General features: G+C 43.4%; 1 protein-coding gene across 3 annotated transcripts in view; it reads left to right on the top strand.

Annotated features, from left to right (window-relative positions):
* DIP2B (disco interacting protein 2 homolog B) overlaps positions 1 to 18,408 on the top strand; it is a 2,678,679-nt gene that overhangs the window by 908,096 nt on the left and 1,752,175 nt on the right. The window lies entirely within an intron of this gene.

Raw genomic sequence — 18,408 nt, 5'->3', positions numbered from 1 at the left:
GGATTATGCAATGTTAGATTTAAAGGGAAAGACATGCGTGAATGGGCGTGCCTTTGCTGAAGGTCGGGCGTCAGGCTGGCAACTCGGCACCATAAAAATCGACTGCCAATAATTAGTGGACCGGAGTTCCGCTGTGGCGACCCCTAACCAGGAAAAGACAAACATGTATTTTTTTTTCTGTTGCAGCTCTGAACATCAAGAGAATGTAGCATCTCCACTGAGATGTGTGTAAAGTATGCTTGTGAAGCAAGTAATATGTTTATTATAAGTCTTTTCTGCTTAACCACCAGCCATTTAGTCTCAACTTTTCCCTGTCCAGAAGAAATGTTAAACACATGAGCAGCTGTATTGAACAGGGCTATTATCTTAGTGGGAGCAATCCATTAAAAAAAATAAATAAAAATGAAACCGTTCTTTACTAAAGGAGATAACAGTGCAAAGGGTAATGCACTTTTGCTAGATAACTGTGTCATGTGTGCCTCTTGCTGTTCTAGTCTCTGTGGAAGATTCAAGAAGTCTTACACATTTGATAAATATGTAGAGAAGTATAACCATAAATCTCTGAATTGACTGTTCAAGGTTGCCTGTTTATTTTATGGTAAATGGGATGACATTTGCTTCAGGGACGAGGTATGCTATTAAAAATACTCACTAGGATCAAATTAGATAAAATACGTAATAATCTGGTAAGCAGTTTTCTATATAATGCATTCTCTCATTCATGTCATTATCATCAACTCCCCCCTTTTTCCATTTTCTACATGGTGTCACCGTGTCTTATTTTTCAATGCCAATCTCCTACCTTCTACAGTCACACCTTATTGTTGAAGGTCTTCAGTCAACAAAATCCATCAACCTCTTTGCTGGACATCCTCATTTCCTCTTGCCTTTGTGTCTGTCTCAAAACTTGATCGCCACTTTGTCGTCATCTTTTCTGCATGTGTACCCAAACCACCGTAATCTGTTCTCTTTCACCTTCTCTGCAGTTGGAACTACTTTGGTTTCTCTCCTCTGATGTCCTTATTTCTTTGTCTGTCCCACAGTGTGGATCCTACCTCCTATCTCAGGCACTTATCTCTATCACCTCTGTCTTCCTTAATGGCTCTGCAGTTACTGCCAAGGTTTCTGTACCATACAGTGGTACTGGTCACACCATTGTTTTGTACACCTTACTTTTCAGCAGCTTTGGCATTCTTCTATTGCATTCTACCCATGAATCTCTGGGCCATTTGTCTGCAGCCCCTCTGATTCTAGCTCTGACCTCCTCATTTAGACTTTCCCTCTACTTAACCACCCCCCTAAATACTTGAAGCTGTTAACCTGTTCCACTGTTTTCCCTTCTATCTCAATTCTCAGCTACAGTAGAGAATCAGTTATCTGAACTAATTGGGACCTAGGTTAGTTCAGATAATCAAACTCTTCGTATAATCAAACATGTAATTGAACTGGATAAAAACTTCTAAAATCTTGTTTTTTTCTGCATACAAGAACAGACTTTTCAACCATTCACTGATTCCAGTGGACAATTAAGAATATTTTTCACACACAAGCTGGCTACAAGCTCAAAATATCAGGCTCAAGCAAATATGTATATTGTTTACATAGTCAGACTTTATGATTTTTCATACCCGAAAACTTTGGAAGACTGGTTCTGATAATTAACGTTTCAGATAATCGACTCTGTACTGTACATTTAATTCCCCCCATTTGCTACCATTACAACTGTCTTGTCTGTAGCCTGTGTCATCCCATGTGCCTTCAGTTTTGCATTCCATTCCCCTATCCTTTGCTGAAGTTCTTAAGAGTCTGCCTGTAATGCCACATCATCTGCTTACAGTACCTTTGTTGATTAGTCCACTGAGAACTTGTTTATTAATGTAGTCCGTTACCAGACTGAACAACAGTGGGCTTAGAGCTGAACCCTGGTGCACTCCTTGTCCCACTGTGAATTCCTTCCTGAAACCGAACACTGTTCATGCTTTAGTCATTGGATACTTGTACATAGCCTGCACTAATTCTACCAATGTTTCTGGGACTTCAAATTACCACAGGACTGTCCAAATCAAGTTTTCTTGGGACCTTGTCGTGTGCTTTCCTCCAAGTCTAGGAATGACCAGTTGGACTCTTTCATCATATCTAGCTTCTTCTCAACGTCGCACTACAAACAGGCTGTTTGTGAGGCATCCTGATATGAATCCGTACTGCTCATCTCCTATATTACTTTCTACTGCTCTGCGTATTTGTTTATCAGTCACCCTCTCCAGAAATGTCATGCAGTGTGACAGGAGTATGATATCTCTGTACTGTCCACAGTTGTGGATGTCCCACTTGTACTTATTTTCCAGTCATCTGGGATGTTCCTTTCTGTCCAAACTGCTGTGAGCACCCTCAGGAGCCATTTCTTCCCTATCTTACCCAATGTCTTCTTCATATCAGCTGTCCATCTGAGCTTGCTGCTGGCCATGACTTTATTTTCCTTCATTCTGTTCTTATTTCTTCTAGGGTGGGTTTCTCTTCCTCTTTCGTCACAAGCTCTGATTGGGGCAGTACAGCTTCTGTGGGGTTTTCTTCATTCAGAAGCTGCTGGAAGTACTCCTTTTGTCTGCTTTGATGTCTCATGGATTGGTGAGCAGGTTGTTTGTGGCATCTCTTACGAAGGGTGTGTGTCCTTTTTATCTTTCTGTCTTTGCCTTGCAACCAGGTAGAGTTTCTTTGTGCCATCTATCGAGTCACCTTCCAGAAGCTGGTAGAGTGCCTCTGTTGCCTTCTTTGCTACTGCATCTCCTCTGTTAGCCAACCAGTATTTCTTCTCAGCTAATCCATCTTTTCTCTTTCCCACTTTTTCCTGTACTCCTTTCTTTTGTTGAGTTCTGGACTTCTGCATTCCACCACCAGCTTTCCTTATGTACCTTATTTCCATGCCTGGGTCGGCCACATGTTTGTTATGTAGCCCTCACACATGCTGTTTTGAGGACTTTATGTTTTTCTTCAATTCCACCTATTTCCTGTTCTTCCTGAGGTGGTAGAGCCCTGAGTAATTCCTTGAACTCTTGTGCTTTCTCTCCATTCAACTTCAAGGTCTTCAGCCTACTCTCTTTTGACTTTAAAGTCTTCTCTGACCACTGCTTGCAGCTGATTGTAGAAATCAGTGGTTTATGCTGTGGGCTAACTGTTTCTTTGGAGATGACTTTGCAGTCACTGATTTGACCACACTGTCCTTTCCTTACTAGGAGGATAGCTACCTGTGTTGCATGTTGCCCTCTCTTCTAAGTAGTATTCTGACTGTCTATGTTGCTAAACCATGTGTTAGCAATGTGACGGCCATGCCCTGGCCCAGCAATCAAGGAACCTCAATCTTTGGCACTAACACCAGGGAGGGCATCTCGTATAAGAGGAAAGGATAACAAATACACACAGTAAAGTACAATTTTCCTTAAGTGCACACACAGATCACAGTCAGACTGGGGCTGGTTGCTCCTTTGCTCCTCAGGCCCCCAATAAAGACTCCCCACTGGAACAGCTATAAGGTCCACATCTCAGCCTAGCTGGCAAGCTAACCTCCAGTACCCTCTCTGTCCCACCAGTGCTTGGTGTCCCTGCCCAGGTAGCTAACACACCACACACACTTTGAGGTAAGCATTTATACATCTTCACAGGCACTCCTGGGAAAGGCGGTCACAGATGTTCTTCATGTTTCACTGTTGCAGTCATTACATTTGGGTTATTTGCTTGCAGGTAGCCCTCAGTTGGCCTGATTAACAAAGTCTTGGGTCCTGCGTTGGTTGCTGTCCCTTCTTCCATGACGTCAGGTCGTCAGGGGTATAAAACATGCAGCCGACGCCTTTACATCAGTCTTTCTTGCCATGCAGTGCCTGAAGCAGAAGCAGTTCGCAAGTGCCGGTCGGCCAACTCCTGAAATTTTCATTTTCGAGTTTTAGAACTGAAGTCTTCAATAGCCCGTTGGGGAAATTTTTTCTTGCTCCTTACCAATGTAAGTAAAAGTTAATAATAGCATTACTTGTGGAAAGCAAATACCTCATAAAGATTTTCATTCGTACTGTATTCCTTGCTTAGGCCCTGACCACGACGTACCTTGTTGTCGGTTTTGTGCTTTATTTAATCCGCGCACTATCCATCATCTGTATATTTTCGCCTCTAAATATTTCGGTTCTCTGTTTAATTATCCAGAAATGTCGGTTAGCCATCTGACTACTGGGATTTTGAAAAAATGCAAAGATAAAGACAGAGACAGGCCGCTGAGGTCCAAAACTGCCAACAACGCTTCTCCTAAGCCAGTTCACCAGTACTCAGTGAGGCGCTTTCACAGCCCCTGATACCCGCTACTTCTGATTTGCAGGCCTCTACTGAGACCCATTCGGAGTCCGGTATGCCACGAGATGCTTAAACTATGGAACCTGTGGATGTCTCTACCTTGGATGGGTCTGGAGCCACTGTGCAGGCACTGGCTTCTGAGGGTGTATTCAGGCCTACGGACTTGCATATTAAACCAAATGCCTCCTCCTTTATTTAGGCCTAAATCTCGAACCATGCCTAAAAAACCGACGCCCAGGCCACATGCTCAGGCATCTATGCCTAAAAAACAAATGATAAGAATGGCTGAAGATCTAATAACTCTAATCAGGGGTAGACAACCCCTCCCCTTCTAAGAGGCCTGTGACTGAAGTTGATTATGTATCTTCTGACCAGGATTCTGTTTTTTCTGATTCTTCTGATGATCTGGATTTGTCCTTATCTACTTATGAAGATTCTGATGCAGAGGACTCCATTCCCTCTGCTTCCCCTCCTGAGGATTTTTCTTTTGGGGAAACTTACATACTCTAAGGGAGCATTTCCATTGGGAAAGCCATGATTTTTCTGATTCAAAAAAGAGGCTTAGGGATTTCCTTCTCCTACCTCAGCATATACCTTTAGCTATTCCTCCTGTACTAGACATTGTTAATGATGCTAGTTTGGCCCCGATTCCTTGCCTCTGGCTCCCAAAAAAACATGACAGATATTACAGGGTCCCACAAGTTCATTTTTAAAAATCCTATTGCAGGTCCAGAGACTATTTCACAGAGACTCAAGGGCATTAAGGCTTCTGCTAAAAATCCTACCCCTTCTGATAGAGACTCCAGGGTGAGGATAGATGGGGTAAGAAGGTTTACACTTCTGCAACCTTGGCCATTAGGGCTTTAAACTGCCAGTTGCATATGATAAAGTATCAGCAACATGTTATTGGACTGCTTAAACAGAAAATTATGTTGATTCCTCACTGTGTGGAAAATAAAGAATTACAGGATTTAATGCATTCTGCTAAACAAGTTGGAAAACATACTTTGCAATGTGGTTTTGATTCATTAGAGGCCTCTTGCAGGGCTGCTGTTACTGGGACTGTGCTCAGAAGGCATGCTTGGCTTAAGGAGCAATCTTTGCCTGATCATGTTAAAACTAAATTGTTGGATGCTCCCTTAAATCAGGACCGCCTGTTTGGCAACAAGGCTGAGGAAGTTCTTAAAAAGATGAAAGATAAAGCTAAATCTATGCAAACTGTTAAAGATTGTTTACAAGTTCAGCCTCCTAGATTTAGTAGGCACTGGCCCTCTAAGAATTGGTCCTTTCCAGCCCCTTCCAGGTCTTCTCAAGCCAAACCCAGACACAGCAAAAAAAACCCAGATTTCAGTCCCAGGGGACACACAGAACTAAGCAGTGGGGGGATTCCACTTCCAAATCTGGGAGTAATAAGACTCCACCCCTATGGTAAACTGTCTCACTGACTTCCTTTTAAAATTTTCAAGCAGTTGTCAATTGACTGCCCATTTTGGGGGAAAGATTGCTCTTCGTGCAAAGAATTGGGAACTTATTACCCAGGACAAATGGGTTTTAAATAGTGTCCCAGGGATACAGATTTCACTTCCAACATTGCCAACACCAAACGGGTGGATGGACCTACCCCCAAATCAGTGGGCAGAGGCCCAAAAACAAGTCCTTTCTCTCTTAAGCATGGGGACTATTCAACTAGTCCCAGAAGAGGAAAAGGGACAAGGTTTCTACTCGAGACTTTCCCTGGTACCCAGAAAAGACAATTCATGGCATCCTATCCTGGAACCTGTCTACTCTAAACACCTTTTTGGAGATTCTAAAATTCAAGATGCTGACTCTTCACCAATTACTTCCTATGCTAGGCAAAGATGCCTGGTTGGCAACACTAAATTTAAAAGAGGCTTACCTGCACATCCCAATCAGGGAATCTTGCAGAAGCTACCTACGCTTCAAAGCAGGCTACACGCATTATCAGTTCTCTGCACTGCCCTTTGGCTTATCTACTGCGCCCAGGGTATTCACAAAGTGCCTAGCTCCAGTTATTGCCTTTTGCAGGCAAAGAAATATTCAGATATACCCATACCTGGGACGACTGTCTAATTCAGACAGAAAGCCAGGACATACTTTTGAATCATCTGGCCTTTGTACAAAGGAAGGGTTCTAACTTGTCTGGGGTACACCATAAACGAAAAGAAATCACACCTGGTACCCTGTTAGCAAATTATATTCCTGGGAGCAAGTTTGAATACAAACATTTGTGTTGCAGTACAGTATATGCAGTATGTAATGGAATGGGGAACAGTAACAAGAAGTATGTAGTTTACCTTATACAGGATCTGAGCCGTAGGTGGCTCTTCTAGTGCCATTGCCATTCCCTGATTTGGGACCTCTCAACTGTAAGTTGAGGGGTAAAAATAAGTAAATAAGGCTTGTACTCATCTGCCTAGTGCTGTTTTATTAGTGGCAAGCCAGGTGCTGTTTCTGCACTTCTCAACTGCATTTCTCAGTCTGCTTGGCTCATAACATTGGAGCAAGAGAAAACAAAAGTCCTGTTTCTGTGCTTCACATCTTTCTACTTTAAAACTGTAACAAGCTGCTTGATACATTTTAGCAAGTGGTTTCCTACAACTTGTACCAGACATGAAGTGCTGAAGCACTTCAGTCCTGCAGTCATCAGCAGAAAAACAGTAAATCCTGGTACAGAAATAGGTACTGGCACTGCACTGCTGTCATCTCCCAATTGTTTCATTAATACCTTGTACCCAGGGTGGGTGCGCCCTTTGCCCCACCCTAGTTATATCACTGTGCAAGAGAAAGAAGAAAAAAAATGCATGACCTGCCAGTTACTGTTTGATAAAAGTAGTTTAATCATTTCTTCAGTTTTAGCCTGCTTTACTTTAGGTTTATGTTTCAGACTTCTCTGTTTTAACAATATGCCCTTATCTAGTAAGTTAATCGTTAAAGCTTTCCTTAAAGAAGTTGTGCTACATTTGAGACTTCCAAGTATATGTATATTTTCACTTTGGGATCACAATTTTATGCTAGAAAAGCTTCTTTACCTCCCCTTTAGCCTGCATCTACAGTGTATTTCACAGAAAAAAACATTATATAAGTTGTCACATGAGAAAGGACTTTAGAATTACTAGCTTTTCTGTGCAACCTCCATACAAAGTATTCCACACTGAGAGGGTCTCCTTTGAACAAATGCTTTGTGTATGTCTGATGTAGTTTGAGCAGTCTCTCATAAGCAAGCCATTCAGCTGGCAGTTTCTTGTTCATATTACCAGGTTCTAGGGCAGCATTTTTGCATATGTTAGATACGTACAAACGAGTAAGCTGTTGTAACAAAAAAACTACATCCCTTCTGGAAGACAGAAAAAGGAAAGTTAGGCCTTCCTTGTAATCAAACTGTCAAAGCGGCTTGCCTTCTTCATTACTTTTTGCAGTTAGGTATGTAACAACTAACAAACTTTTACAGGCCACAGTTCAAGCTGATTTGATTTGAGCAACAGCAGCATACTACAGCAGTGTGTCTGTACTTTATTTTGGATGCTGAAACTGCCACATGGAAGGCAAAAAAAGGAAAATGGAAGTGCTAAGTGAAAGGCTAGCTGTGGTAGAACTTTTATTTAAGTCTAGAACAGAAACTGCCATTAAATAGGTAATTATTAAGGTGCATTAAATATTGAATGGCAAATATAAGAATCAATCAGAGAAGGTTGGAAAAGACTGGGAAAAGAGAATAAAAGCAACTTACAAAGGAACAATGAGAAGAAAGTTTGACTGGCAGGTATTCAACAAAGTGCAGCATGTTTAGGAGTTTTGGATGGAAGTGTTTGCACCCCATGTTGACATCAGAGGATTTTTCCTCGGGTAGGTGGCAGATGCTGGAGATGTGACCGGGAATACAGAGGTAATTAATAACGTCCTTTTGAGAATATAATGTGTTGCAGATTTTAAAAATTGCATTCAAAGCAATTTAACATAAATTTTGGGGAAAATAAACAGTTATAACTAAGCAAGGGATTCTTTTCATTTGGGATATAGGATCTGAATTGCCTGGAAATAGTAAGGCCTTACTAAGTTAAATGTTCTTGGCTGACAAAAAGCAATTGCTAGAAAATTGAATTCAAAATCTATTCCTAATATCAAGTATATTCTGAATGTAGAGGAGGTAATAAATAGTGGTGGGATTTTTATAAAGTTGAAGGAGCAAATTTCATACAAATAAACTGAATTTGTCAGAGTAGTACATGCAGAATAATGTTCAGGAGGAGGACAGAGGTTTAGGAGATGTCAGGAATTGAACAACTTAAATGCTGGACTGAATGAAAATTGCCAAAAAGAAAAAAACATGTACATACTGCATGTAACAGCAATGTAAACTACTGTTCAGGTTTGGTTTCTTTTTTATTAACACGTGTAGTACCATATTACAGATTGTAATGTAGTTTAATCTTCTTCTTCTTCTTTCGGCTTTATCCCGGTTAGGGGTCGCCACAGCGGATCACCTGTCCGCACATTGAATGGCAGTGGAGTTTTACGGTGTCGAGTTGCCAGCCCGGCGCCCAACCTTCCACAGAAGGCACACTCACATGCACACCTAGGGCCAATTTAGAGTGTCCAATCCACCTACAGCATGTCTTTGGGATGTGGGAGGAAACCGGAGCACCCGGAGAAAACCCACGCGACCACAGGGAGGACATGCAGACTCCGCACAGAAGGCACCCCAGCTGAGGATCGAACCAGAGAACCTCTTGCTGTGAGGCGGCAATGCTAACCACTGCACCACCGTGGCCGCCCATTGTAATGTAGTTTAATAAAGATGTTTAAAAACAAAAAAAAACTGCTACATAGACAACTGTCTGTACTTTTACAGAACACTATAAACTGGAAGTGTGATCCAGATGTAGGAGAGGTTTGGCACATCTGTGCTACAGGGAATTGTTTCAATGTCAACCTCACATGGAATTCTACCCTATGCTTGGAATTATACCCTAATGTTATGATAGACTGTTGCATTGAATCTCCCCGAAGGAGAAAGTATAGTTATGTAACATAAACATCATAGTAGATCATCGTGGAGATATGACAGTAACAGTAAAGCTGCCCTTCCTCCTTTCCCTTGGAGAGGTGTGCATGTACATAGATGTCCTTCATGGATGCATCTGCAGTCATAACAACTGGGTTGTCCTGTCGTCAGGCAGCCCTTCGGTCGGCCGGATTCCAAAGTCTGGGTCCGGCTTCGGCTGATGTCGCACTTCACCCGACATCATCTCTGCTGGTCTTCGGGTATAAAGGCATCAGCCGACGCCATTTTCCTCAGTCTTTCTTGCCGCGTGGCGCCCGAAGCAGAAGCTGTTCGCAAGTGCCGGTCGGTCAGATCCAGAGATTACTACTACCGAATACTACTTCGAAGACTTCTAAAAGCTAAGTACCCCGTTGGGGACTCTTTCCCTGCCTCAGCCGATGTCAGAAAAAGTCAATAACTGTTTAACTTGTGGGAAACAAATGCCTCATAAAGATTTCCACTCTTTCTGTTTGCCTTGTTTAGGCCCAGACCACGACGTAGCAGCCTGTTCGGCCTGTGCTTCCTTCAACCGACGAACGCTTAGGCGTCGGTCGGAGTTTGCTGAACAGTTTTTCGGCTCAGATTTTGCGTACATTATGCCGTCGGATCCTCCGACTACCCAAATTGTTAAAAAACGCAAAGAAAAAGACCGACACTCGCGGTCCGCGGTTTCGGCCGAAACCACGGTTAAGCAAACCGCGAGTGTCTCGGTTTCAGCCGAAACCGAGAAAACTGATCAAAATACAGCCGAATCATTGACTTACTACTGAGGTTCCTGTTACTTTACTTGAATCAGCCTCAGAAATTTTACCTACAACTGTGGTTACTAATGACTTATCAGACACCATCCCCTTGGATGTCTCTACCCCAGCACGTGGTGCTGCTAGGCCTCCTGCAGCCATGTCTGTTAAGGCATTTGCCAGGGCTAAAGCAGCCAAATCTACTAAATCAGTGCCTGTTAAACCCCCCTCAACCAGGCCCACTTCTAGTTCACAAATGCTTTCGCTGGCAGAAGATTTAATATCCTTAATTAGGGGATCTCAATCTCACCCAGACAGGGCCTCTCAGCCCCCAGAAAAGAGACCTAGAGCAGAGCCCCCCCGAGTCTGTGTCCTCTGATGATTCTGCGGATGACTCAGATATTACAGACCAGCCAGAGGCTCCTTTTTCCAATTATGAAGACTCCGATGCTGAAGAATCCATTCCAGCTGCCTCTCCACCAGAGGAATTCTCCTTTGGGGAAACCTTACATGCCATGAGAGAACAATTCCAATGGCAGCAACAGGATTTCTCAGATTCCAGAAAAAGACTTAGAACTTTTCTGCACTTACCACAACATAGGCCCTTAGCTATACCTCCTGTCCTTTCTGTTGTGGACGATGCATTTAATGATGTCTGCACTGCACCTGATTCCTTACCTCCAGCCCCTGCCAAACCAGATAGATTTTACAGGGTGCCAGACACTCATCACCACCTATACAAGGCCCCACTTGCAGACCCCGAAACTATATCCCAGGGGCCTAAGGCAGTAGCCTCGACCACAACAAAAAACCCTATTCCTTCTGAAAGGGAATCCAGGTCTTTAGACAGATGGGGCAAAAAAGTTTACACCTCTGCTACTCTCTCAGCTAGAGCTTTAAACTGTGAGTTTCACATGATACAATACCAAGAGTTTATGCTTGATCAGTTAACTAAAAAGCTGTCCTCTGATGACTCTATAGATAAGAAATATGTATTAGAAATGGTAAATAACATACAACAGGTTAGTAACCATTCTTTAAAATGTGGCTATGATGCACTGGAGGCTTCATTTAGATCAGCCATGACTGGCACAGTGATAAGAAGACATGCATGGTTGAAGGAACAGGTCTTACCGGATCATGTTAAAGCTAAGTTATTAGATGCTCCTATGGATAAGGCCAGTTTGTTTGGTACACCTGCCCAGCAGGTAATGAAGAAAATGGAAGAAAAGGCAAAATCTGTACAAACGGTTAAAGATTTCTTACAGGTTCAGCCCCCAAGGTTTAGCAGGAACTGGCCTGCCAAAAATTGGTCCTTTCCTGACTCCACAAGATCCCAAAGGGGCAGGAATAGACGTTCCAGAGGCAGAAATCAATCCAGAGGGGGTGCCTACAGAGGACGACAGTGGCAAGGTAATAACAGAGGCACAGACACAGCCACTACCACTGCAACAGGACAATCACAGTGACTTGATTTTAACTCCGCCTACCAGGGAACAAATAGCAGCACCATTAGGCGGAAAATTAGCTTTATTTTCGAAAAATTGGCACTATATCACAAAAGACAAGTGGATTTTGCAAACCATAGACCAAGGTTACCGATTCCACTTCCACACTTTACCAGTCAAAAGAGGAATGCCAAACCTGCCTCCAAATCAAAAAATGGAAGCTCTACAGCAGATAATGCAATTAACAAAGATGAGAGCTGTGGAAAGAGTACCAATAACAGAATAAGGCAAAGGATTCTACTCCAGACTATTCCTAGTTCCAAGAAAAGAAAAAAGTTGGAGACCTATTCTCGACCTGTCCATCTTAAACACATACATCATTGTCCCAAAATTCAAAATGCTGACCCTACAGCAACTTCTTCCCATGCTGGGCAAGGAGTGTTGGCTGGTAACTCTAGATCTCAAGGAGGCATACCTGCACGTCCCCATTCGACCAAATTGCAGAAGATACCTCAGATTTCTTGCAGGATCAGAGCACTATCAATTCTCAGCATTGCCCTTTGGCTTATCTACTGCCCAGAGTATTCACAAAATGCCTGGCATCAGTAATCGCCCACTGCAGACTACAGGGAATCCAAATTTATCCATACCTGGACGACTGCCTGCTACAAGCGGACAACAAAAGCAAGCTGACAACAGATTTACAAAGGGTCATTTACTTGCTACAAGCCCTGGGATACACAGTCAATTTACAAAAGTCAAGGCTGATACCATCCCAAACAAGGACATTCTTGGGCGCGGAATTGGACACAGTAAGACAAATGGCATTCCTAACTGCAGAAAAACAAAAAGAACTCCCTCTTTACTTCTTGGCACTAACAAAACAGAACAAGCTAACAGCAATAAAAGTTCTGCAGGCCTTGGGCTTCATGGCATCATGCATAATCTTGGTCCCTCATGCCAGACTGCATATGAGAAAACTACAGTGGTACCTAAAGAATTTATGGTCCCAACACAGGCACAGCCTAGAAGCAGAAATACCACTAATCCCATGCCTAAAACAGGAGTTCCTATGGTGGGCTCAAGCATGCCAGTCAAACCCAGGCCTACCCTTTCTCAACTTTCGAGCAAGCCAAACCATCACAACAGACGCCTCAGACCTAGGATGGGGGGCTCACATGCTGGACAAATGCGTACAGGGATTGTGGACTCAGGACCAGCTACACCTGCACATCAACCAAAAAGAAATGCTGGCAGTAAAACTGTCAATCCAAAAATTCAGACCATTTCTCAAAGAAGGCCATTTGATGATAAGGACAGACAACACCACAGTCATGTGGTACATCAACAAACAGGGAGGCACTCATTCATACCCCCTATGCAGAATGACTTTGGACCTTTGGAACCTGGCACTCAGCTACAACATCCAGTTACAGGCAATATTTGTACCGGGAAAGGAGAACACTCTAGCAGACATGTTAAGCAGAACCACCTCGGATGCTCACGAATGGATGCTACACCCGGGCATCTTCAAGACCATCACAAAGAAATGGGGAATGCCACAGATAGATCTATTCGCCCTCTAAATCACCAGCTCAAAAATTCTGCACAAGGACATTCCACCCACTTGCATGGAAGGTGGATTCGCTCTCCTTCAGCTGGAAAGGTCTGACAGCATATGCATTCCCACCTCTTCCCTTGATACACAAGGTATTACTAAAAATCAAGGAAGAACGTCCAAGGATAATCCTGATAGCTCCGAACTGGCCAAGACAACACTGGTACCCATTGCTGAGGAGCATGTCTCGGGACAAAATGTGGTCAATACCCCTGATGCCTTTGATGTTAACTCAGAACAACTACAGCATCATGCATCCAAACCTAAAAACATTGCAACTGACTGCATGGAACATCACATAGCAGCAACTAATCCAGATCTTTCCCAAAGGGTTAAAGACATTATCCTTGAAGCCCGCAGACCTTCAACAAGAAGGAACTATGCAGGAAAATGGAAAAGGTTTGTCATTTGGAGTGCTGAAAGAGGAAAAGATGTGTCGAATATAGATATTGTTAACATTCTGGAGTATTTGGCAGAGCTTCTACATACAGGCCTGTCCTATTCCTCCATCAAGATACATGCATCAGCTATTTCAGCAGAATACAGCTTTGATCCACCTGTCTTTTCACATCCTCTACTCAGGCAGTTCCTCAGAGGGATCAAGAATGTAAAACCTCCTAGGAAACCACCATTGCCAGCTTGGGACTTGAACTTTGTGCTAGAAAAGTTGACACTCCCTCCTTTTGAGCCAGCAGCAACAGCAGACCTACAGCATCTATCATGGAAAACTGCTTTCCTACTGGCAATAACCTCAGCAAGGAGGGTTTCTGAACTTCAGGCCCTAATGGCAGTACAACCCTTCCTAATCTTCCACCAAGATAGAGTGTCCATGAGAACTAATCCTACATTTATGCCTAAGGTGGTATCCAGAGTGTCTTTAAACCAGGCAATCCACCTACCTACCTTCTTCCCAACCCACAAAACAGAGGGAAAGAATGCTGCATACCTTGGATGTACATAGACAGCTACGCTACTACCTGGACAGAACCAAAAGTAACAGAAAAACTGACCAGCTTTTTGTAGCCTATGCAACAGGAAGGGAAGGAAAAGCAATTTCCAAACAGACAATCTCCAAATGGATAGGAAATTGCATACGATTCTGTTACTCCTTCCATGGAAAACCAATTCCACAGAACATAAGGCCTCATTCTACAAGGGCAACAGCCACTACCACAGCCTTCTTACGAGGAGTGGCAACCAAGGACATTATTGAGGCGGCTACTTGGACCTCCGTGCATACATTTGCCAAGCATTATAATTTACCTCTGTATTCCAGATCCCGAGCAGGGTTTGCCACCGCTGTACTGCAAGGGATCCTAACCACACCATAAGTTGTTCTTCCTCCTCCCCTAGTTGGCTATGGTATTCTACCCAGTTGTTATGACTGCAGATGCATCCATGAAGGACATAGTACAGTTTTGTACCTACCATAAATGTAGATGTCCGAACTGAATAGCATCTGCAGTCAGGATTACCCTCCCTCCTTCCCCTCTGTGGTACTCCTAGGGTATTTACCCTCCTAATAGCTAGCTGGTGGGGGGAGTCTCTTATGGTGTATTTGTTTGTATATATGTACATACATGCTTATTTTTTGTGTTTGCCTTCTATCTTTTTGGAAACATTGGCATTTATCCAAAATTTAGCCTTCCAAGAGGGCAACTGGCATCTGGAGCAAGAAACACTGAGGAAAATGGCGTTGGCTGATGCCTTTATACCCGAAGACCAGCAGAGATGACGTCGGGTGAAGTGCGACATCAGCCGGACCCAGACTTTGGAATCCGGCCGACCGAAGGGCTGCCTGACGACAGGACAACCCAGTTGTTATGACTGCAGATGCTATCCAGTTCGGACATCTACATTTATGGTAGGTACAAAACTGTACTTTATAGTTCCTAAGTGGTGTGTGTGTGTGTGTGTGTGTGTGTGTGTGTGTGTGTGCGTGCGCGTGTGTGTGTGTGTGTGTGTGTGTGTGTGTGTGTGTGTGTGTGTGTGTGTGTGTGTGTGTGTGTGCATGTGTGTGTGTGCGTGTGCATATTTGTATGTATAAGGCAACTTCGGGGTATTTTAACTACTTTAAAAAGGAAGTTGGTTTATTTTTGGACAACTTGCTTTTATGGCAAGACAAATTGGTACAGGGGTCCTTGATGACCTCTGCTGACACTCTGGGCTTTCAGTGACTGAAACACTGAAGAAGCAGGCCAACATCTATCTTTAATGGGAGTATCATATCACCTCCTTTAGTATCTTCAGAAGTGTTAGACCAACTGTAGTACTTGTAGAGAAATAAGGACAGCTAAGAAAATTTATCTGGGACTTCAGAAACAGAAGGTTGCAAACCTAGATGTTATGATTTAAGGTTGCAATAACCTTTCGTCTACCATATCTGCCATTATAGTAATTACATTACACAAATGTATTTTCCATAAAGATACTGCTTGTCATTAGAACAGTCCAGTGTAATTCCAAGTAGAAAGCAAAGCAGTATATGAAGGCAAATTTTCATTTTGTGAAACTGTCTCCAGTGTTAAGTAATGGAAGAGATACATCTGTAGAAATTAAATTTTTACTGTAACGTCTGCTTGTTACCACTGATGTTCTTTGTGTTTCACTGTTGCAGTTATCACACTTGGGTTATCTGCCTGCAGGTAACCCCCAGTCGACCCGAATACCAGAGTCTTGGGATTTCTGGGTCGGATGCTGTCATCTCTTTCATGACGTCAGGTCATCAGGGGTATAAAACATGCAGCCGATGCCATTACATCCGTCTTTCTTGCCGAGAAGGAGCCCAAAGCAGAAGCAGTTCGCAAGTGCCAGTCGGCCGCTACCTGAAATTTTCGTTTTTTCGAGTTTCAGACCTGAAGTCTTCTAAAGCTAAGTACTCTGTTGGGGATTCTTTTTTCTTGCTCTAACCGATGTCAGAAAAAATTAACAAGTGTCTTGCCTGTGGAAGGAAATACCTCACAGAGATTTTCATTCTTACTGCGTCACCTGTTTAGGCCCTGACCGCGATGTCCCTAGCTGTCGGTTTTGTGCCTTGTTTAACGCCCGAACCATTCGTCGTTAGGCTATTTTTGTGTCTAAATTCTTTCGCTCTCATTGTCAGTATTCCAAAATGGCTTCGGTAAGCCATCCGAATATCGATCTTCCGAAAAAGCACAAAGACAGAGACAGACTACATAGGTTAAAAACTGCCAACGACGCTTCTGTTAAGCTAGTAGCCAGTCCGCTGGTACTCATTGAGGCACCTTTGCAGCCCCTGATGCCCACTTCTACAGATTCGCAGGCCTCTGCTGAGACCCATTCAGAGTCCGGTATGCCGCAAGATGCTTCTTCGACTATGGAACCTGCGGATGTGTCTACCTTGGATGGGTCCGGAGCTGCTTTGCAGGCACTTATTTCTGAGGGCGTATTCCTACCTACTGATATTCATATTAAATCGACAACGTAATTTCCTACTAAAACTACCGAGTTTCATAGGCCTAGAGTTTGCACTGCACCTAGAAAACTGATGTCCAAAGCGCATGCTCAAGCTCCCATGCCACAAAAACAAATGCTTAGAATGGCTGAAGACCTTGTTACTCTAACTAGGGGAAGCCAGCCTTCCCCTGCCAAAAGACAAATAATTTAATTTCCTTCTGATTCTGCAGACCAGGAGTCTGATGACTCTGACCCTTTTGTTTACCAGGACATACCCTAGTCTAACTATGAAGATTCAGATGCAGAGGAATCCATTCCCTATGCCTCCCCTCCAGAAATTTTTTTTTTTGGTGAAACCTTGCATACCTTAAGAGAGCATTTCTGCTGGGAATGCCAGGACTATCCTCAGTCCAAAAAGAGGCTCAGGGAATTTTTAGATTTGCCTGAGCACAGGCCTCTAGGTATATCCCGTGTCCTGGATATTGTAGATGATGCCTTCTTGGAGTCCAGTCTTACTCCCAACACCTTACCACCAGCCCCTAGAACACCTGACAGATACTACAGAGTACCTGACTCTCTCAAATTTCTCTTTAAGAATCCTACTGCTGATCCAAAGACCATTTCCCAGGGGTCTAAAGGCATTAAGGCTACTTCAGCCAAAAAGCCTACCCCTTCAGACAGGGATTCTAGAGCTTTAGACAGGTAAGAAGGTATATACCTCTGCAACTCCTGCCATCAGGGCTTTGAATTGCCAGTTTCACATGTTGAAGTACCAGCAACATATTATGGAGCTAATTAATCAAAAAATGGTGTTACTTCCAGATTGTGCAGAAAAGAAAGATTTACAAGAGTTAATGCATTCTGCAAACCAAATTAGTAAACATACTTTGCAGTGTGGGTTTGATGCCCTAAAAGCATCTTGCAGGCCTGCTGTCACTGGGTCTTTACTGAGAAGGCATGCTTGGCTAAAGGAACAAATCTTGCCTGACCATGTCAAAGCAAAATTACTAGATGCTCCATTAAACCAAGAGCGTTTGGCACAAAAGCAGAAGAAGTGTTTAAAACGATGGAAGAAAAAGCTAAATCTATGCAAACTGTCAAAGATTTCTTACAGGTACAGCCACCTAGATTCATTAGGCATTGGCCTTCAAAAAACTGGTCCTTTCCAGTCCCTCTCAAGCCTTCTCAGTCCAAACCCAGGGGAAACAGACCACCAAGACTACAGTCTCGGGGTATGCAGAGATCTAAACAATGGAGCGTTTCCACCTCAAAGCCAGGGAGTGATAAGCCACCCCTTTATGGAAAAAGTTCACATTGACTTTCCAATTGTCCTTCCCAGCCATGCCCAAGTACTTGTGCCCCTTGGAGGAAAACTCACCCTTCATGTAAAAAACTGGTGTCCATTGCTTAGGACCGATGGGTTCTAAACATTGTATCCCAGGGATACAGATTCTACTTCCATTCACTGCCAACACCAAGCGGGTTGCCAGACCTCCCTCCAAACCAGTGGGCAGAGGCTCAAAAGCAAGTACTTTCCTTTCTGCATACAAGGGCTTTTCAACCTGTCCCAGTAGAACAAAGGGGACAGGGTTTCTATTCCAGACTGTTCCTGGTGCCCAGAAAAGAGAGCTCTTGGTGCCCTATCCTGGATCTATCAGTTCTCAACACCTTTCTGGTGGTCCCAAAATTCAGAATGCTTACACTGTAACAGCTTCTTCCTATGCTAGCCAAGGATGCCTGGTTAGTCACCCTAGACTTGAAAGAAGCTTATCTGCACATCCCCATAAGGGA

The sequence above is a fragment of the Protopterus annectens genome, chromosome 9.part0 (genome assembly GCF_019279795.1).
Source record: "Protopterus annectens isolate FY-2018-M chromosome 9.part0, PAN1.0, whole genome shotgun sequence".
In the NCBI taxonomy this organism is placed as follows: domain Eukaryota; kingdom Metazoa; phylum Chordata; order Ceratodontiformes; family Protopteridae; genus Protopterus; species Protopterus annectens.
This window is presented reverse-complemented; position numbering and strand designations above follow the sequence as displayed.